Below are 22,676 nucleotides of genomic sequence, written 5' to 3'. Positions count from 1 at the left end.
ATTGGAGAGGTTTATAAAGATAATTAGCAATTAAAACTCAAGGGGATCGGGTGAACTTAAAAATAAACCCAGTTCTAACTAACAAAGGAGTTTTATCTGGGATATAAGATATTACCCATCGGTGGATAAACCGTCTGATAAAAGCGAGGCAGTTTAATCAAGAGCCTTTAGACGTCTAATAATCCGTACAAAGGGTGTGTGGTAGTTCGATTGTGGATCCAGAAGTTTTGTGAAACGGCTAACTTCTAAACGAGTAGGTAAAAGGATAGAGATAACAGAAAAATACGAAGAAACAGGCATTTTGGAATTTGAATTACTTAAAATTTGAATTACTTAAAGATTATTGAAAAATATTTTTTTAAATGCGAAGAAAAATTGAGGATTATAAATCAAAATTAATACAATAATTTTGTATCATTATATTTTGACGCATTCATAGAGGTTTATTTTTGACCTATCCAATTAATTCTAGTCCGTAACGCCCGTAAACAAAATAAACAAATAATACTTAGATAATAGATATCTACACGAAGTTAATCTTTTTCACGCTACGTGTATCACACCTTGGAATAAAATCATTACATTTGATGCAAAGTTAACTTGGTAACTACTTGTCCACCCCGAGTCGAACCTTAACTTCGAACTCCTCCTGTGTTCTTCTGATTAATTTCGTTGCGGGTCCAATGACAGTTTAACTTTCCCCGGGACAGACTTGACCTCCACTGATTGGGTTTTATTGGCGGTCAAGCTGTAGATCCTGGCTACACAGAAGTTGCAGCGGTGGGAATGAGAGGTGGGAATAGTCCCGTAACTACTGGTTTACATGAGCGTTGATTTTTTTTCCAAAATGCTTAGTACCCAACGGGTTTTAGTCTTAGTTTGACAGCAGCATAACAGTTTTCAAATTCCCCTTATCTTAAATGTCTGGATAGAACTTAGCCATTACGCACACTGCCTTAATTTACCACTTTACGGCAACTCAGACACCAATATCCAAAAAAGAAGGGAGCGAAAAATAATAATACAATATGTATGTCGGGTGTTTTGACAGATAGCATGATACGCTTTGATGTGTTAATATAGGTCTGTTTGCCAAATAAGGATTCTTTTAGGGGAAACCCTCCCTTTGTTTGGTACAGACAGCATATCAAGATACTATAAGTTACTGTGCAACATAAAAATAGTAATAGGTGCGGTTTTACAACGTCGTTAGGTCTAATATGATGTAAAAATGTGTGTTTGAAATTCCAATTCCAGATTACAGTAAAATAAATATAAATTAATAGTTTAAAAAACTAAAAACACGCTTTTAATGACTGCACTAAAAAGTCAAAAACTCAAACTCGATGCGATTCCGCCGTTTTGTTCCGGAGTTCATATGGCCACCTTGGCCTTCCAGTCCCATCATCAGACCAGCTCGAAGGTACTATAATATTGTATTGTCATCTAATCTACAATAATTGCCAAGTTTCATGATGAAACAAGAATTAGAAGTGCTTATAATTCAGATTCTTATATTCCATTACATAGTTAGTTACATACACGACGTCCTAATAAAAGCGTGTTAAAAAGTAACTAAACAAAAAAATACATTTTTGATTCTTCAAGACAGGCAAGATTGGTGTGCTGTGAAGCCAAATTAAGAAATATTTATTTTTTTATTTATTTTCTTTATTAGGAAAACATACAGCTTATATTATGATACATGTAGAATAAAAATAATAAGTCTTACACAAGCCTATGAATATAGAAAGAAAGATACATTATTACAATGGACATCACACAAATACATGACAGTGGCACATAATAATGGAAGAAAATAAAAAATAAAAACAAGAGTAAACTGAGCAGTGCCACCCATTCACCAACAAGATGCCCACTGCAACGGGACACTCAGCATATGCCGTGGCCCACGGTGACGAAGGCCACGGCGCTGGTTTTCAGTGTTTCAGTGTTTCAATTACTGGACGTCAGTCTTTGACTGCTGGATAAAGGCCTCCCTCAAGGATTTTCATAACGACCGGTCCTGCGTCCAGACACCTCCAGCGACCTTCACCAGATCGTCAGTCCACCTAGTGGGGCACCTGCTTATACTACAGCTGTCGTCTGACGGGTTTACCTGCCTAGCTCGCACTTATTGCGTGTCATGTAAACTATAAATTACTATATTTTATTGAAAAAGAGGCTGACAAAGGTGACTCGAGTTTCATCCGCCACTTCTTTTCAGCACCAGCCCATATGTTGTCCCGAAGTGGTGGTAGAGCAAGCTATGTTTATTTGGGACGTGTATAATAAAGGGATTAGGTATGTACTGAATAAAATATTTGAATTTGAATTTTGAATTTGAATACTTGGTAGGTACACATTGAGATTTTCCATTGATACTCGAATTCCAAATAAAAGCAATTCGTTTAGTCCTCTACTATTGATCAGACCCCAGGGTGTAATAACGAAAAAACACTTATCTACATAATTGGCAATTAGGTAATCGTTACAAGCAGCAACTGACGTGACCTGCAAGCAAGGTATGGTAGTTATTCGACCAACTATTTTGGTTCTAACACAGAATTTTTGGAGCTGATTTTGAAATGGTTATACCAAATTGGAGAGGAGAGGAGGTTATTAAAAGTTCTTAGCGATAAGAGTCGCTTCTCAAACTAAATTTCAAATAAATAACTTGATAAAATCGAACTGCCTAAGGCGGGAATCGAACCCACGACCTTTCGCTTGCGGGGCGACTGCTCTTCCAACTGAGCTACATAAACATTTTTTTTTTTATCCACAACGAGGAAGCTCTTGGCCTGTATCTCACCTGATGGTAAGTGACGATCAGGCCGAAGGTGGAAGCGAGCTTCACCCGGAATCCTCAACCACGGAGGAACTGGCTATCTTACCTCTAACTGCCGGAACACAACAATGCTTTTAACATTGTTGTTATGGCGACAGACTTAGGTAAGATGGTGGTAGCTAGCTAGGCGGACTTAGAACAAGCCCTACCACCAACCAAACCGAACAGAAAAATCTGCCCCCACTGGGAATCGAACCCGGGACCTCTGCGTCTGAAGCAGGTGGTCTTACCACTAGACCACAGAGGCGGTTACTAGACCACAGAGATTGGATGAACCCGTCGAATTTTCAAGTGTAATACGCTGTTATGGCCGCGTTTTATTTCATCAATGTTGGGTAGTATTCCCCTAAACATCCAACGTGGGTTCGGTTATATTACAACCAATCAGATTTCGTTATTTCCCATCACCTCTTCGCTTAGGTATGGAAATATGACTGGACATTCAATTGGCAATTTATCTCTGAACTATCTTAAAGTCATCATTATTTTCTATGACAAACGACTATTTTTACATGTATACAGAATGTTTATATTTTTATTTTTATCTAAGCCATCAAAGATAAGCGACTGCGAAATCCTTTGTCTCAGACGCTGTTATACAGCGCTGTACAGCGCTGTGCAAGTCTGATACAGCGTGAGCTGCATAATCCCACCTCGTTTATTTGACCTCATAAACCTGAGAAAAATAAAATCCAGAGACAAAACTAATATGGAGTTTGAAAGAGCCCAATAAAAGAGATACGGGGGGAGAAAAGGATATTGTAGTTTTGCGACTTGTTTTTGTTTTTTTTTTTAACAAAAAACGTTCACAACTTATCTTGTATTAATTAGTTTGTCAAAGATACGACAACGTCGAGTAAATGGTAAATAATGAGAGAAAATAGAGTAACTTAAAAGTTACCTAAAAATAATAAAAATTGTATACGACCTATTAGCGGAAAAAATGATGAACATTGAATGAGGCAAAAATTAGTTTAATATGCAGATCATAATCACACTACCTATACGACTTTACTTCTTTGTCCGTGTCTTAAAATACATTAGTAACTAGTTACATTTATAATACTGTCGGCTCTATTGCGCTTGTAATTTGACTTATAACAACTTAGTACACTTTTAGGGTTCCGTAGCCCTGACAAGGAACCATTATAGTTTCGATATGTCTGTCTGTCTGTCCGAGGAAACTATTGGCACCAGAGAGCTGTAATTTTGTGGAGATATGTATATTAATCACGCCGACAAAACGGTAAAATAAAATTTTTTTTTTTTTGGTGTGGTAGCACCCCTACATTTTTTTTTTTATTTATTATTCATTATTGAGCAATTACATATTTGATCCAAATGTAAAGTGGGTATGATTTTTTTTTTCATCTTCTACCCCATCGCGTGGTGTATCGTTGGATAGGTCTTTTAAAATGGATTAAGGGTTTCTAAGACTATTTTTCCATTTAGGGATCTGTTTGCAAATTATTAAAGTTTAAAGTGCCAATTTATGTTCGAGTAGGGCGTCCTCTAATAACTAAACTGTTGGCTTGAAAAATCTGGAAAAAAATATTAATAATAATACTGCTTTTCATGAACTTTTAAGGAAAACTAAACGGTTAAGATACCAAGCTAACTACGGAATCCTACACTGCGCGTGACACGACACGCACTTGGTAAATTTTTATTGTATTCCTGGTAAAGCAATCTGCGACTTCTTAACCCTAAGTAATGGTTGCTTCAAACTCCAAGCGAGTATGTCAACGAAACCTTTCTCGAAACCCAGAATTGGCTGCCGAAGGCACAACTTTTTACGGTTATTAAGAATTAAACTCTGTGGCGGTCAAACCGCACTTTCCCCGCTCCCAAGAGAAATCATTCGAAGCTGGGGAAATTGTGAAAAAGATTTTCAAGTTACAACTCTTAATAATTGATTGCGATAGGCCGGGGAATGTCGGGTTTTGGTCGTTAAAGTAAGAAAAAATGGGGGCGTAGTTTTGTTTATTGAGTGAAATAGGCAAATACCGAATTTGAAACGTGTAGGCCTCCCAAGAAATTCGCTAGATTAAATTTTAATTCCCAAGCGGCTTGACTTTTTGGTTCTACAATAAATTCGCTAACATAGCCCGACGGATTAGTAAGCTGAAGTGGCAATGGGCAGGGCACATAGCACGCGGAACTGACGGCCGATGGGGTGGCAAGGTTCTGGAATGGAAGCCACGACGTACCAGCTAGCGCAGCACGGGACGTCCACCCACAAAGGCTGACGACCTCATAAAGGTAGCAGGAAGGCGCTGGATGCAGGCTGCTGCCAAAAGACCAATGTGGAAATCATAAGGGGAGTCTTATATTCTGCAGTGGACGGTATATGGCTGAAAATAATCACGATGATTGAAATTATATTAAAGAGCGTATGAGAAATTCACTCACTTTCATAATCAGTCATTTCTGTCAGTCAATCAAAATCGAAAATATTTATTTCTTATTTTAACCAATACTTGGCACTACTATGACTTTGCAAAAAAAGGTAGCACTTTCGTTCGTTTCAGCTAAAAGACGTCCACTGCTGGATCAAGGCACCTCCCACGACCTTCACCTGAAATTCAGTCCACCTAGTGGAGGCCTGCCCCCACTACGTCTTCCGGCACGTGGCCGCCACTCGAGAACTTTTCTGCACTTTACAATAATAAATATATCTCCTTAATTATCTTTTGGGCCTCACCAGCCCTTTGAGACAAACATAATGGGAAGCCGAGAAGAATCAAGACGGTAGTAAAGCAAGTCTTTGAAGATTTAATTGCGACAGGTTTCTCAGGTTCAATTTAAGGGTATACCTTAACCCCGAAAACCTATTAGACCCTGCCTCACAACAGCCAGGATTAAACTAAAACTCAATACCGGTCAAAACTAAATTTTGTTAACGACTAAAATAAATTACTAAACACTCCCAACGATATAGTTTGCCCTTAATCTCTTTAATTTTATGGTCGTAAGGGATTAATTGAGTTTATAGTGGAGTGGATCCATTTGGGCTTCATACTTAGAAAGTAACGTGAACCTTTGAAAATTCTGTGAAATTTCATCATTCATCTTAAATTGTAAAGTCCTTTTAATAATTTGTTCTTCAAATATAACTTTCAGGAAAAGAAATCGTCTGACGGAGCTATTACATCATCAGGTCATATCATCCCTACTTCAGGACTACGTTTTCTCTATTTCATCATCATCATCATCATCTCAGCCATAGGACGTCCACTGCTGAACATAGGCCTCCCTCAATGCTCTCCATTTTGCGCCGTTGGTAGCGGCGGACCACAAGGTGGACCGACGACATCGTAAAAGTGGCAGGAAGGCATTGGACGCAGCCTTCTTATGCGCCGATTTTGTTGTTTTAAAACAATTTCATGAAAACACTTCGAGGAATAATTGTGTACAACTGAAACTCTTGAAATCCAAAAATAGCATCGCATGTAGGAAAAATCTAGCAACTCTCGCTTGTAAACCCCATTTATTAGTCCATCCCCTCCCCTAGCTAGCCCCTTTATCCAGATCCTCTTTTTAGTTTTTTAATTAGCACCGACCGATGGCAAAGGAACACCAATTCAGGTCAAAGCAATTAGATGCTTGCTTTTATTTTGCGTCTCTGCCAAAATTTTTTCAGAAAACAAAAAATGAGGCACTTTTTGAATGGCCGCCAACAGTGTTAGATTAACTGATGCTGTAAGAACAGTGGAAGATGAGGCGGTAAGTTTATATTCATTATACTTCCAAGATACAGCAATGAAGTCAGTTAAAATATTCCAAGAATTTGCATTGGCATGTACCTATTGTACGTACACACGACAGCACGTCAGGTACCCATTTTTGTTGCAAACTCGCCCCTATAACAACTGCACAAGAACCCACAGTGGTTACGTTGACGTGCCGTCGTTTGTACATAGAACATAAGGCCTGCAAACATCTTACCTGGAAATAGTACAAGGACATAAGGGAATAAGCACAAGCATAAAGAAAAGATAAAACTTAGAAGACGAAGTCCAAAGCATGATATATGTATACAGTTTAGTAGCTTACTTAGCTTAGTTCTGAGGATTTTTAATAAAAATCGTTAACGAACAGACGGACACTCTGATTCAATTTACAAGTAGCCATAGGTCGAGATGTTCATGATAGAACGAATAAGAAGAACCCGCTGCATCTCACTCTATTGTGATGTAAGTTCCTCTGGCGGCTGGCCAGTTAGTTTGGCATCACTGATTTATATGGACGCGAAAGTGTGACATTGGAAGGTGGATTTAGGGTCTTTACTCCATACTTGGTAAGGGAAGTAAATATAGTATAGGATGCCCTACAACTAGATGGACTGACAAGTCAAGGAGACAGTAGACAGTGATTTGACAAAATAGCGCAAGATCAGTCTTTGGCGTACAAGGGTATTACAATACAACTAGATGATAATGAGAACAAAGTGTATGATGATGTATTGTTATGATGGGCTTGACTGTAGGTTTTTGGGAATCTTTCGTGAGCGAAAACACGAATGTAATTAAATATTAGGATAGTCATCCGAAGATAGCAAGTCTGTTTTCTTTTTTCTTTTTCTTCTTCTGTCAAGGCTCACGATACTATTATAAAACTTGTAATCCAATAATAGATATTTTATTATTAAAATTAGGACTTTTGATTGCATTTTTCATACTATACGTTACTCTATCTTTATCTCTATTTGATCTTTTTCTATATCAGCCGGACTTTATAGCTTTAAATTCCATAAAACGTCTAAGTGGCAGCATGAGGTTAAGGGCCAATAACTGGAGATCGTTTCGAAGCATTAATCCTAGGTTTAAACCCATAAAACACCGTAGAAAGACATTTAAGAAGATATTAACGCGCTAAAATAGGTGATAATTCAAGTAGTGCAACTGACCGTTGCTTAAGTCTTCGTTAAATTAATCGGTCAATGGAACTGGCTGGAAGCCAAGGTTCAAAGTTTGGAATAGTTCGACGTGACACTAGCACAGACGTATAAGGAAGTAAAGGTGTAAACACATTGGGACGGGGCATGTGCAGTGCGTTCGATGGATATAGTTCGTTCATCCACGAAGATGCGCCCAACCATTCTTCCGCGAATGTTTGAGTGTTGAACACGCTAAATTATCCATGGCTGGACACGCACACTACAATAATGCCGCTCGGATTGCTCGGATCAAACTCCCCGCACCCCGCGCTTCCCTCGACCAAAAATTGGTGGGGCGCGTCTTCGTGGATGAACGATCTGTAACGTCTAAGCTACTTTGAAATCTATGAATAAAAATACAGTTTAGAATCAATGGGTTTTGAAAGGAGCTGCTTCTAATTAGGTAAAATTTATGAGATTGAATGTTGAAATTACCAAACGGCCATGTCCATAACTTATGCAAGAAGTTAATCGAAATTTTGAACTTGGAATAAAATATTTGTGTCATTTCAAAACCATCACCATTTTCGTCAATGAAATATGTAGGTACTTTATTAAGCAAACTAGCGGCCGCCCGCGACTTCGTACGCGTGGATCCCGTTTTAACCCCTTAGGGGTGAAGTTTCGTAAAATCCTTTCTAAGCGGATGCCTACATCATAACATCTGCATGCCAAATTTCAGCCTGATCCGTCTAGTGGTTTGGGCTGTGCGTTGATAGATGTCAGTCAGTCAGTCAGTCACCTTTGAGTTATACATACGAGTATTTAGTTTATTTGTAACAAGTTACGTTATAGGCATAACCCAGTCCGTTTTTTATGTCACAATAAACAAAAACTAATAATCGAGTTGATAAGCACCATTTTTTTCTATTACATAAAAAGAGTATAGAGACATTATACCGAATCCACATTACTAACGTAGCGCCTTTTTAATGTTTACAAAAAGCCTTCGGCGACCACGGTAGTAATTACGTTAATAGTTATTACGAATTAGACACGGTTGCTGTGTGGTTTTTGCTTCTGGTACGGGTAGAGGAAAGTACGGACATCTTGGATTTTGTCTGTGTTAGTAAAGTTTGTCGCATCGTGAAAAAAATGTAGTTTGTCGATATTCAATTGTTTTAGTTGACTTTATTAGTGTTCAATTGTTCTTTTTTGATGCTGTTACGGGACTATTCCCACCTCTCGTTCCCACCGCTGCAACTCCTGCGTAGCCAGGATCTAAAGCTCATAGGCAATAAAAAACCCAACCAGTGAAGGTCAAGTTGATGTCTTAAAGTACACCTAGATAAACTAATGAAACACGTTGGGCACATCAATTTAGGAATGCCAAAACCTTTTTAATTTACCAAGGGCAAATGGAGGATTTGACCATATAGGTACACAAAGAGAGTTTGCAAACTTTACATTATTTATCTTGGTGATAAAATACAGAACCTTTAACTCGAAAGAGTTGAACTTAGTTAAGGACTTATTTTGAGAGATATCTCTATCTAGAGAAAACCAATTTTCAACGCGACATTTTTTATGAAAAAAATATGAGTAGGTACTTACAGCTTAGCGTTTTGGCTGTGGTGTTATATGTAGCTGTGGTAAAGTTGTAATAGAACGCGAAAGTTTAAAACTTATCTACCGATACGTACTAATCCTCATTGTATATGGACTTATTTAATTATGTCTAAAATGAAAAATGATTTGATTTGATTTGATTAACCCTCAAAAATAAAGATCCGTACTTTCTCCCTCCCACATTTCTCTGTCAGACAGAGTCATTACATCGAATGTATCCACAATTGAATTAAGTTTCTCGACGCTTGCTGGGATGAAAACATCATACGAATGTGTGTTGCTATAATAATACGTACGTTCAAATATCTCTAGACTATTCTAAGAAATGTGCACGACGACTTACACCGGAATTCACAAACTATGCTTGCTTAAGTGAAGCAGCAAATCGAACTCATAGCATTGAATAGAGCTCTGTTATTGGTTCGTGTGTCACCCTGTGCAATGTGCATCCACGCGCACTGTGAGACCTCATAGTAATGTTTGTGAATACGGGCGTCAGTTAAGTTAAGCAGAGGAGAGGTAGGTATCTGAGTGCTCAATCAGCTGATGGTTGTATGTTTAAAAAGTCTCAATCCGTATAGAGTCAAAATAACAGACATTGCCTGCAGAATTGCCAAACTAAAGTGCCAGTGGAAGGAAGGCATACGCTCGTATTCACAAACATTACTATGAGGTCTCACAGTGCGCGTGGACGCACAGGGTGACACACGAACCAATAACAGAGCTCTATTCAATGCTATGAGTTCGATTTGCTGCTTCACTTAAGCAAGCATCGTTTGTGAATACGGGTGTGTGTTCAATTCAGCTGGAAGTGTCCTGATTCGTATAGGAGAGTCAAAAAGGAGAGAGGTGACATTGTTGATTTTTGGCAACCTATTATCTATCAGCGAGCTCGCAACTGCGCGTATTTATTAGCTCGGGACTAAAAACGCGCGCTATTACGAGCTCATCATCATCATCATCATCATCATTTTAGCCATAGGACGTCCACTGCTGAATATAGGCCACCCCCAATGTTTTCCATATTGATCGATTGGTAGCGGCCTGCGTCCAGCGCCTTCCTTCAACCTTTATGATGTCGTCGGTCCACCTTGTGGGTGGACGTCCCACGCTGCGTTTTTAATATACTAAATAATTTTGAAGTTTATGTTTTGTGAGAGCGCATTTAAGTTTCTGATTTGCAAAACATTTCACGAACCGTTGCCTTGAAATGTACAAAGGATTTGTTTTACAAAGGATGTGTATTGTTTGTGATATTTCTGTCTAGTTAGCCAGACAAAGCTATGGAAAGCTGAACCATATAGCTCCCTACTCAGACAGGCCCTGAGGCGGTCTAAGTAGAATTTATTCATTTTCTAATAAAATCTTCATATTCAAATAAAATCTAGTACTAGGATTTCGCGAGAGAGATTAAATAACATCTCTACATGCAAGAATGGTTAAGGATGATACGGCTGTGATGAGGTTCCAAAATAATAAATTATTATAATTACATAATTATTAACTTTTAAGGTTTTTGTATTATTTGTTTTTTGAAACTCTAATGTTAGGAAGCGATAGGTGGACCAACCACTTTGATATTTGTTATTATTATTTTTGATACCTTTTGTTTTAAAGTTTTGAAGTTTATTTTTTGATAGCCATCTGGGCATTTTTATGCAAGAATAAACCTTTATTCAACCGAAAGTATTTCTTATTTTTGCCCACCCGAGCAGCTGTCCACTACATCTATGTTTATTTTTTTTAGTATTGAATCAGAAAAATCACACGCTACAGTGATTCAAAAGTGTAACAACGCCATCTCTTAGTCTCCATAAGAACTAAAACCTAACTAAAGCAAACTCTCGCACGTAAGCAAGTCAATGAAATCTTACAGATCAAGTAAATTATATTATTGTGCTTTTGTAAAGCCTGCTCTACTTTCTCCAAATATTACCTTTATAAACCCTTTTGTCGCCAAAACAGTTGCAACCCAATAAAAACGGTATACGAACACCAGAAAGGCTTCACAATTTATTTGTTTTACCGTATAAATAAAGGGGAAATATTTTCTTATTGGGTAAAGTAGGGAGTGGGTTAAGGTGACTAAGTTATAGGGCACTGACTTACGTGAAATTATTGAAGATATTGGCTCTTTTTGTGTGCTTTTAATAATTCAATAAATGATTATACAGCAAAAGTAGATGTATTGCGAATATACGTCAGTATTTTATATTATTTTTGATTAAGTAACGCTTATGTTATAAGCCTTAATGAACCTGATAATCCCTATTTTTTTTAGAAACACACTATCGTGCCATTACAAGGCAATAAAGTAATACCAATCAAGATAATTACAGAAAGAAGGAGGCTTTCTCATAAACTCTAAACGTAAGTTTGCAAACCTAGTTATTGTCGGCATTAATGTTGTTTATAGGTAGGAATTACCACTTCTTCATTAAAAACATAATTCACTATATTTAATTTCATATTAAAGATATTATGCTTAAACATCGCTGTGGTAAAATGTCAACGTCACGTTTTAAACTTTACCGTATTCCCAATTAAAAATTACAAAAGGTTACCAATAAAAACAGCTTAAAATGGTTTTCGGTAAGACTTGTATCGGTAACAACAAAAAATGTTTACGCGTCGCGGGTCAAGCTTGTGGGTAATTATCGTGACAGTATATGTGAAGTTATGAGATGATTCATGTTTAATACTCATAAAACTCATTTAGTTTTGTAAGTGGGCTTTTAAAAAGCACTGTGCTGAGAAGAAGCAGCGCAAGACAAACAGAACAATGACAGACAGATCAATGAGAAATAAAGCTTATGCCCGTTTTCACCATCAATGCCTAATTTTTAAGTGACCCCTATGATGGTAACACAACAGGCAGTTTGTTTTCAAAAGGGGTTACTTAAAAATAAGGGATTGATGGTGTATTTGTTAAACTCTATTTTGCAATAATCAGGTAATACAATAAAGTCCTTAGCTTTTGTCTTTAGCGTAAAACAGATTTGAGGTTTTAAATTAATCTAGTTTTGAACCAAATGCTATTCCTTTAAAATGCTTTTTTTTCTGAAATAAGTATTATCTTCCTTAAAAATATTTTTTCAGTTTTATATCCATGTTTTAGACTAACCGCATTTGAAGCAGATAAAGATTTTCTTAGTATTATTCTACACTTTCCGTTTACTACATTCCATTTTAATCTTGAGCGTGCCGTCAGACAGAGAGAGTAGTATTTTTTTATACTCGACAGAAAGAGACGGATGATCCGAGCGATCATTCGTAAAGTGTGACTGATTTGTGCCGTTATTTATTTTTGGTGACAATTAATTGTACAGTGACTTATAGCCCAGAGAGAGAAGGCAATCCAATTTATATTTTAGGCTCGCATTTGACTTAGATTATTTATGTAATTTGACTGAGTTACTAGGTCGATTAAAAATAATGCAAAACAAAAAAAAACCCAGAGAGGTAACAACCGTTACAACGTTGTCTATGAAGTTGAAAGCTACTTATTAAATTTTTACCATGGATATGGTAAGATTTTTTTTCAGAAACTTACTAGTAAGAAACTCAAACACAACTCACACAGGTAGCAGGTAGCCTCTCTTTATATTAGGAGAAAACCCAAAAAAATGAGTACCTACTTACCATGGTCATTGGTCATTATCATCATAATAATATGATTTTATGTAATTATACTAGCGGCCGCCCGCGATTTCGTACGCGTGGATCCCGTTTTACCCTCTTAGGGGTGGAGTTTCGTAAAATCCTTTCTTAGCGGATGCCTACGTCATAACATCTACCTGCATGCCAAATTTCAGCCCGATCCGTCCTGTGGTTTGGGCTGTGCGTTGATAGATCACTAGGTATGTCAGTCAGTCACCTTTGAGTTATATTATTTAGATACCAAGTAAATGATAAGGTCTGGCTTTTCTATTTGCGATAAAAACATTTTTTGCCGACATTAATTTCAGAAATAGTAATCTTGCTGGGAGGCTAATTAGGTGACGAAACTTTTTGATCGTTTTAATTAACATCAGTTAGTGCTAATTTTTATCTGCAAACAACGCCCGTATTCACAAACATTACTATGAGGTCTCACAATGCGCGTGGACGCACAGGGTGATACACGAACCAATCACAGAGCTCTATTAAACGTTGTGCGTTCGATTTGCTGCTTCACTTAAGCAAGCATCGTTTGTGAATACGGGCGTTAGTGTAGTCAGTTAGGTGACTAAACAGAAAACATTTTTATGTGCATATGTTTTATTACACACTCAACAATAATTATTAATTTCATAACAACTCTCGTCTCTCATTTAAGAACACTTATAGCTTCTGTATCTTATAATGAAGTATAGTATACTTGAAGCTGACATATTTCCAATATGAATCATGCATAAAGTATGTGATCCAACTAAATAGTGTAGATATAGAAATACGATCTAAAAGGTCCACATGCAAGGCACTTGTATTTTTTTAGATTTCGTGATGAGCGAGTGAGTCAGTCAGTCAGTGACCTTTCGCTTTTATATTATAGATACCATGCATATTATTTTATTTTGCTTTAGTGGCTTTTACTGTGTCGTTTTTCATGTTTTCGAAAAGTAAGCGCTTAGGTGTATGTACATATTTATTTATTTTAGGTTTTGCAAGACAAAAATTACTGCTCAATCCCAAATTTTGAAAATTTCAGGTAAGTAATAAATGTGCAGTGGCGTTAAAACTTATTTTCATATTGAAGCAAAAAAACTGGAATTTGCGTGGGTAAAGAATCTTTATAGCGTATCATCAGCACTGGAACAACAGCTTTAACTCATCCCACTCGTTAGTCACCTAAAAGCCCCAGAATCTCTATTAATGATTATTATTTATCGGAATTTATTTATGAGCTTTGCCTTCTGTTACTTAGGTTTCGTAATTTGTGTAAGAAACAAAGTATCTGGTTTATGAGTAGGTATTTTACTAACACCACTCACCACCATGGTAGGGAAAGGCAGGTTACTAACGGGACTATACCCACCTCTCGTTCCCTCCGCTGCAACTCCTGTATAGCCAGGATCTACAGCTTGACCGCCAATAACCCAACCAGTGAAGGTCAAGTTTGTCCCGGGGGAAAGTTAAACTGTCATTGGACCCGCAACGAAATTAATCAGAAGAACATAAGGAGTTGATCTACATTCCTAACACTGGCCAGAAGAGTTTTGGAGCCCTGATTTTTAAGATTATTAGCAATTGTATTGCACAAACTACTAATAGTCCCGTTAGCCCCTCGTGGTAAGCTACATAAGCTTGTGTTATGTGTGGGCTCACCACAATAGTCGAGCGGCGGTGGGATTCGAACCCGCGTTCCTCGGATCTCGAGTCGGACAGTCCGACCCCTTCACCGTTCAGCTATCGTAGCCCTAATGTTTGATTACCTATTTCTTCCGTAGTCGCCTCTTGCCACATCCACGAGTGGAAGGTAGTCTTATTTTATTTTGCTGGAACCACTCAGCTACTTGCCCACTATTTTTTTAATTCCATAAGTATTTAAACCAGTTTATCTAAGTATACAAAGCTACCAAAAACGAGGTATTTTCTCAAAGATGTTACTTTGACGGATTAATTTAATTAAATTAACTCAGTCCACTTCGACTGCCTGTTTTACGGCGCCAGAAATTAATGCCACAGTACAAAAGATAGCAAGTAGGTTTAATTATTAGAAAAATAAGTCTATCACTTGTAATAATTATTTTCAATATAGTTCCAAAATACTGAACTGTCCTATCCATGACATTGACAGCGGGGCGCCACCGTCAATACCGGATCGCTGGTTCCGATTTTTGCCATGTTGGAAACCATAAAGTTGAACGATGGTAGCGCCCCCCTGTCATTGAGTTTGGTGGGACAGTTCAGCGTGGGTCATCTATACAATAAAATTGTAAAAGTATGCATGTCAGTTTTGTAACATGGCGATGGTAGAATTGATGGCCGTTGGGGTATAAAAGTTCTCGGGTAGCGACCATGGCCCGGAAGACGTAGTTTAGGTAGGTCCCCAACTCGATGGACCGTGGGCCTGTTGGTCATTGTCCAGCAGTGGACATCTTATGGCTGAACCAAATAAAAAAACGATGTTTCCGCAATCTTACTAATATTATAAATGCAAAAGTTTGGATATCTGGATGTTTGTTACTCTTTCACGTAAAAACGACTGAACGGATTTTGATGAAACTTTACAGTATTATTGTTTATGAACCAGAATAACATATAAGCTATAACTTATGACGATCTGTGACAGACTAAATTTTCCGCGGATGAAGCCGCGGGCAAAAGTTGGTATTTAACTAATTTAAATATTTAGTTCAATCACAGGCCCAAATCTTTAATCGAGTTTTGAATTATGTTTTGTATTACAGACGTTAATGTTTGCTATACAAACTAATTACTGCCTTATGTTTTACTGTGGCATGTAGTAAAAACGAGTCATTTGTGGTTTGGCAAAATTTCACCAACTTTTAAGTCCTATTTCCCGTTTATATTGTTTTAATTTCTATTATATTATTATTATTTAATTTTATATTCATTCCCGTGAGTAAGACTTACATTAGAATAATATAAAAATTATATTTAGCCGTGCAAATACGAGTATTACGCCCGTATTCAAAACGATGCTTGCTTAAGTGAAGCAGCAAATCGAACGCACAGCGTTGAATAGAGCTCTGTGATTGGTTCGTGTGTCACCCTGTGCGTCCACGCGCACTGTGAGACCTCATAGTAATGTTTGTGAATACAGGCGTTAGTCCTTGTATAAGTGGATTTTTTTTTATTATGTAAGATGGATTGTAATAATCTACTTTTAGCACAAAAATAGGAATCTATTAACGAAATCATTTGTATCAAACTCTCGTATTCACAAACATTACTATGAGGTCTCACAGTGCGCGTGGACGCACAGGGTCGAACCAATCACAGAGCTCTATTCAACTCTGTGCATTCGATTTGCTGCTTCACTTAAACAAGCATCGTTTGTGAATACGGGCGAAAGTTTACTACCATATTATGACTATTTAAAAATAATAGTAGGTACTTAAGTGAGTGTGACTCATCTTGTGCTATAAATAAAATTAATTTAAAAAATTTCCCACATTCACTGCATAAATGATAAAAATGGTTAATAATTCATTAGCCTTGTCTTAATAAGGCTTTTGACAGCACGTCTACCTAACTTACCTAAGTATCGATGTATTATGAACTTTATGCTGAATGTCAAGAGCTCTGACTGAACTGAGTGTGGATAAGAAATTACATGCTCTTCACACAGAATTTTTAAGGTTGGAGAAATTATAAGCATACCTACATAAAAATTTCTAAAATCGGTAAATGAAAGTTATTCCTCCCATAACGTTAATTTAAAGAAAAATCTAATAATTATTGTTGTTAATTAGTCATAATTAAATTAATGTTTTTATTAATTGCATTGTAAAATGTATAATATGCATTTTCATAACAAGTATTGTTATAAAAGCTACGATTTGATTATTAGCAAAAATAACAATATTTTTTCGGCAATATTCTGGTATAGTTGTTGCAATTCACGAAGGCGAGTGAGCTTTACATATGTGGTGGCTCGCTACTGTTCGTTTTTCAAAAGTTTTGATAGACATTACACTATCGTTATGTGCATGTACGTACACACACAAGTATAACTCAGTCGCCTTCGTGAGTTGTATGATGCCACATTGTTCGTTGTGTTTCATTTTCCGTCTACATTAAGTATGACAGCAGGTTTGCTATACTTTAATATGCATAATGTAAGCCAGGTAGCTTTTAAGTGTCTCGGCACAATACAGCGGCTTTCTCCTTGCTACAATAATGCACACAGCTTTCCTTGCGATGAACTGGGAGTGCCACGAATCATGGAAAGTTTTAGGAGAAGGCATTTTAGAGGTCATAAGAAACGTTAATCTATTTGTAAAAAGGCTTTTATAAAGCTCTTCGTTATGGTTACACAATACTACTGCTTTAAAGCCACGATAGCCCAACGGTGAAGTGGTCGGACTGGCCGACTCGAGATCCGAGGAACGCTTCGAATCCCACCGCCGCTCGACTATTGTGGTGAGCCCACTCGTAACACAAGCTTATTTAGCTTAACACGAGGGGCTAACGGGACTATTAGTAATTTGTGCAATACAAATTGGTAATAATCTTTTTTTCTTAAAAAAAAGCATGTATATTTCGTTATTTTCATTTAAAGTACATAGTGTGTAGAGCCTTTCCAGGGTTCCTTTACAGGTCCTAAGTATAGATTGCCTGCCACCACTACGGAGCGACTTAAATCAGCTGAGGACGGAAGAAATATTGTAAGGGATTTGTGCTCTTTATTTTCGTGGCTGTCGAGTCTCCACACCAATGTCCTAGCCCAGACTAAGTAGAGTTTTATTACGTAACGCGCGGCCGCCCGCGAATTCGTACACGTGGATCCCGTTGAGTTTCGTAAAATCCTTTCTTAGCGGATGCCTACGTCATAACATCTACCTGCATGCCAAATTTCAGCCCGAACCGTCCAGTGGTCTGGGCTGTGCGTTGATAGATCACTATGTCAGTCAGTCAGTCAGTCAGTCAAATTTGTGTATATTTAGACAAGACAACAAAATGTCCAGCAGTGGAATTTAGAGATCATGTAACAAAATTTCAAATAGATACCTAAATATATATACACTTACATACGAAACACGGTGCTAGTAATATTACGTTCATTACTCTTACGCCCGGTTCACACATGTCTCCGTTTTACTGTTCCGTTTTATCGTGTACGGTATTTTTTTCGTCGATGGCGTATGTACCTAGTTGTATGAGCGACTTCACACATGACACAGTATTCTGTATACAGTAATACATACAAAAAACGTACACGATAAAACGGAACAGTAAAACGGAGACATGTGTGAACCGGGCGTTACATTTAATTTTGTTCCCAGCGAGATTCGAACCCACTACTGTAGTTGAAATGAAGTCAAACCATCGCCAATTTCAATTGCAAGCTTTTACACTCACAATATCATCATCGTACTCCGTTACAGCTGAATGCTCCAGTTGTTTTGTGAACAATTCAATTGTGAATTGAAACTATCGAAAACTCAATAATTTGTAGTCCACGTAGCTGTGTTTTTGCTGCAAAACAGACTCTATTACAATTGTATTAGATGCAACATTGTTTAGCTTGTAGTGCAACATTTCAGGCAGGCGTACGGTCTCTTTAGAGACTGTACTGTAGTACTGTTTAGGTACTGATGAATTTAGACTTACTAGTTTTCGAGATAGCTGCCTATCAAAATATATAAATGATAGGTAATGATAAAATACTAAACTAGATCAGCATAGTTACATTAATTAACACTTATTTTCTATGTTATGTGTTCCGACAGTTATGTATTGTGTTCCGGCAGTTGGAGGTAAGATAGCCAGTTCCTCTGTGGATGAAGATTCTGGGTGAAGCTCGCTACCACCTTCGGTCTGATCATCACTTTCCATCAGGTGAGATGCAGGCCAAGAGCTTCCTCGTTTAAGATTAAAAAAAAAACCTTCGCCAACAGGTCAACCTACTATAAAAAGACCTAATTCCACAAACTGTTTTCAATATTCATTTAAATGATTATTGCCCGTTTTCACCATCAATCCCTAATTTTTAAGTGACCCCTATGAAAACAAAATTCCTGTTATGTGTTACCATAGGGATCACTTTAAAATTAGGGATTGATGGTGGAAACGGGCATAATTATGACTGTCCTTTGTGACTTGATACTTTATATGAAGTGAATGAAGTACGATTTCTCTCAATGCATAAAACAACATTTACTCGAACCCTACAATCCCATTCTATGCCATTTTGTCACGTACAGCCGCCTCATTGCAGTACAAGAAAATAACCTTATTGCATTAATATAACAGAATATCATTCAATAAAATTTAATTATGATTACGTACAATGGTAATCTAATTCCCTCACGGAGACTCCTATGAACAGTGAAGCCAGAATCTCTACAACTTGATAGCCAAAAATATCTTACCTATGAACGTTATCTACTTAATTACTAGTAACAGACTCTACTAACCCAAAGCTTAGCGTAACTTTTTTGAACAAACTTGAATAAAATATGTGGTCCAAGGTTTGATTCTCAGCTGGGACATAAACTCACTGCGTGTTTGGTATTGAAATATTTCAAGCCTCTACTGAACTGAGACTCAACTATCTGAAATGAAAATTATTTTTGTCAATCGAGGCACATCACACCTTTGGTCACACAAAGTGAACAAGAATATGAAATGACTTGCTGATGATGAATAAAGGGTGCATCGCATCAGATTCTTCCACCAATAAAGGTTAAGAAGCTGCAAGTCAAATCCTCCAGTGGTAAATAAGAGAGGCTCTATCCTACACTAGAAAATGACCTGATATGAATAAAGGGTAAGGTAAAATTGCCACATCCACATTTACCAGCTCTCCTTGAAGATATTCTCAAAGTAAGCCAATTCCTCGCGCACAATCCTTTGTGACTCCAGATTGTCTCAGCACTGCGCGAGGGAGATTGCCGGGAGGTGCATAATCCTCCCTTTTATTTGAGCCATCTACCATACTGATGGCCGTTGGGAAGAAAAGTTCCCGAATGGTGACTTAGGGCAGGCATCCCACTAGGGGGACCGACGATCTGGTGAAGGTCGCTGGAAGTACCTGGATGCGGGCAGCGAAGGATCGGTCGTAGTGGAAATCCTTGAGGAAGACCTTTGATCAGCAGTGGACGTCATTTGGCTGAAACAAACGAAAGAACTAATCTACTTTGTCAAGTCTGCGAGAATGAGATTTAAGAGATTAGAATAGGGATGTTTCCTGGGTCAAAAAGCAAGAGTTTTAATTAGTCCGTCAGTTAACTTATCAAAAAATACTCTACACGTGTTTTTCACTTTTCCAAACTAATGAAAATTTAAAGAGATAAAGCGCGCCAAAGTTCATAAGAAGAGGCCCGTGACGTCAATGCTTGCATAAAAGTGCCGCACGTTGTGACGTCGTGCGGAACTTCAACGCACCATAACTATGTAATTATTTGTTAGATTGACAAATAAAAATATATGTGTCCAATATTTTTTAATATTAAACATGAAGGACTAAAAAAAAATTTTTAGGAAACTAGCCTATTTCAGCCATATTAACCATGCCCTGATTTTGGTTCTCTGTTGGGACACAAGCCTTTAAGTCTCTCTGTTCCTAATTTGATTACGATCTTGCAGGCTCTTATTAGCCTAATGTCAATGAATAGTATTTTTTCCATTTTGACATATTTTATTGTCAAAATTGCCGCATCCACATTTACCAGTTCTCCTTGAAGATATTCTCAAAGTAAGCCAATTCCTCGCGCACAATCCTTTGTGACTCCAGATTGTCTCAGTACTGCGCGAGGGAGATTGCTGGAGGTGCATAATCCTCCCTTTTATTTGAGCCATCTACCATACTGATGGCCGTTGGGAAGAAAAGTTCCCGAATGGTGACTTAGGGCAAGCATCCCACTAGGGGGACCGACGATCTGGTGAAGGTCGCTGGAAGCACTTGGATGCGGGCAGTGCTGGACCGGTCGTACTGGAAATCATTGAGGAAGACCTTGTCCAACAGTGGACGTCATTTGGCTGAAACAGACGAAAGCACTAACCTACTTCGTCAAGTCTATGAGGGATATAAATGAGGCAATTTTTGTCTCAGGTGCAAAATTTAAGGTGGAGATTACGTTTTCAGCCATAGTAACCATGCCCTGATTTTGGTTATCTGTTGGGGGACACACCTTAAAGTCTCTCTAATCCTAGTTTGATTACTATCTCGCAGGCTCTTGTTAGGCTAATGTCAATGAATAGTATTTTTTCCATTTTGATATGCTGGTAAAATTGCCGCATCCACATTTACCAGTTCTCCTTGAAGATATTCTCAAAGTAAGCCAATTCCTCGCGCGCAATCCTTTGTAGCATAAGTCCAGTATGTCTCTTTCTTGATACCTTGTCCATCCTTGGCCTTCGTATTGGTCGACTCACGTCAGACGCCTTTTATGGCACACTGACACCAGATCAGTGATAGTTATTTCCAGTACTACCTATGCTACATAATATCTCTTTTATTTTGGTAAAATTGCCGCATCCACATTTACCAGTTCTCCTTAAAGATATTCTCAAAGTAAGCCAATTCCTCGCGCACAATCCTTTGTGACTCCAGCTTGTCTCAGCACTGCGCGAGGGAGATTGCCGGGAGGTGCATAATCCTCCCTTTTATTTGAGCCATCTACCATACTGATGGCCGGAAAGAAAAGTTCCCGAATGGTGACTTAGGGCAAGCATCCCACTAGGGGGATCGACGATCTGGTGAAGGTCGCTGGAAGCACCTGGATGCGGGCAGCGAAAGATCGGTCGTAGTGGAAATCATTGAGGAAGACCTTTGATCAGCAGTGGACGTCATTTGGCTGAAACAAACGAAAGAACTAACCTACTAATGGTTTCCGCAGAATAGCAGCGTCATGTTCTCGGTTTTACTACTACAGAGCATGACTGAGAGGTGGTCAATTTTGGTTCAAACTACTTGTACATTCTTACTTTTAATCTGTGTTGTTTTTGTTAAGTTGGAACCAAAATAAATGTTTTTCTTTCTTTCTATTTCGTTAAGTCTGTGAGGGCTTTAAATGAGGCTATTTTTGTCTCAGGTGCAAAATTTAAGAGATTAGAATTTCAGCCATATTAACCATGCCCTGATTTTGGTTATCTGTTGGGACACACACCTTAAAGTCTCTCTAATCCTAGTTTGATGACGATCTTGCAGGCTCTAGTTAGTTTAATGTTAATGAATACCTAGTATCTTTGCCATGCTGGTAAAATTGCCGCATCCACTTTTACCAGTTCTCCTTGAAGATATTCTCAAAGTAAGCCAATTCCTCGCGCGCAATCCTTGGTGAATCAGTCCTGTATGTCTCTTTCTTGATACCTAGGCCTTCGTATTGGTTGACTCACGTCAGACGCCTTTTATGGCACACTGACACCAGATCTGTGATAGTTATTCCCAGTACTACCTATGCTACATAATATCTATTTTATGTTGGTAAAATTGCCGCATCCACTTTTACCAGCTCTCCTTGAAGATATTCTCAAAGTAAGCCAATTCCTCGCGCGCACAATCCTTTGTGACTCCAGAATTGTCTCAGCACTGCGCGAGGGAGATTGCTTGAGGTGCATAATCCTCCCTTTTATTTGAACCATCTACCATACTGATGGCCGTTGGGAAGAAAAGTTCCCGAATGGTGACTTAGGGCAAGCATCCCA

At 38.1% G+C, this 22,676-nt stretch overlaps 1 non-coding gene across 1 annotated transcript; it reads right to left on the bottom strand.

Annotated features, from left to right (window-relative positions):
• Positions 1 to 2,692: 2,692 nt before the first annotated feature.
• Positions 2,693 to 2,765, bottom strand: TRNAA-CGC (transfer RNA alanine (anticodon CGC)). Its single transcript has one exon. It is a non-coding gene; the product is annotated as a tRNA-Ala (tRNA).
• Positions 2,766 to 22,676: the final 19,911 nt, after the last annotated feature.

This window comes from Ostrinia furnacalis, unplaced genomic scaffold, assembly GCF_004193835.3.
Source record: "Ostrinia furnacalis isolate ACB-3 unplaced genomic scaffold, ASM419383v2 OfSCF0635, whole genome shotgun sequence".
In the NCBI taxonomy this organism is placed as follows: domain Eukaryota; kingdom Metazoa; phylum Arthropoda; class Insecta; order Lepidoptera; family Crambidae; genus Ostrinia; species Ostrinia furnacalis.
Note: the sequence above shows the minus strand (reverse complement) of the source record. Positions and strands in the feature narration are given on the sequence as shown.